This window comes from Camelina sativa, unplaced genomic scaffold, assembly GCF_000633955.1.
Source record: "Camelina sativa cultivar DH55 unplaced genomic scaffold, Cs unpScaffold06400, whole genome shotgun sequence".
NCBI lineage: Eukaryota > Viridiplantae > Streptophyta > Magnoliopsida > Brassicales > Brassicaceae > Camelina > Camelina sativa.
The window spans coordinates 1-508 of record NW_010927479.1 but is presented as its reverse complement, the minus strand read 5'-3'; the positions used below and the strand labels follow the sequence as shown (position 1 = coordinate 508).

At 40.2% G+C, this 508-nt stretch overlaps 1 long non-coding RNA gene across 1 annotated transcript; it reads left to right on the top strand.

The window, feature by feature from the left end:
* Positions 1-508, top strand: LOC104774875. Its single transcript, XR_765559.1, has 4 exons — positions 1-82; positions 184-230; positions 321-378; positions 472-508. It is a non-coding gene; the product is annotated as an uncharacterized LOC104774875 (long non-coding RNA).

Genomic DNA, 508 nt, shown 5'->3' with positions numbered 1-508 from the left:
CGTAGAGGTTCATCATCAGTTGATAGGTACAGCAGCAGCTACAGTGGTAGCCGTGCACCTTCAAGACGCTCCGACTTTCGTGGTTTGTAAAGTCTTCTCCTTTGTGTTTGTTTGCCGTTTGTTGTGTTAATAAGACGTTTGTATTTGATGATGACTCACTTTTTTTATGTTGGAAACATACAGTGCTTGTGACTGGATTACCACCATCTGCTTCTTGGCAGGACCTTAAGGTAATGGATACTCTATATAGTCCTGTTTCTAGATGCGGGTTCTCTATTTCTTGTTTGATTTATCTTTATTTGGTTTTTATGGGCGGTTAGGATCACATGCGCAAAGCTGGAGATGTCTGCTTTTCTGAAGTTTTTCGTGACCGTGGAGGTTAGTTAGTTTCATTAATCTTGTTGTAGGTGTTTATGTTGGTTTTTAGGCATCTGAACCGGAGGACTCACGTTTAACATTATTTTTTTGTAGGCATGTCTGGGGTTGTTGATTATAGCAACTATGATGA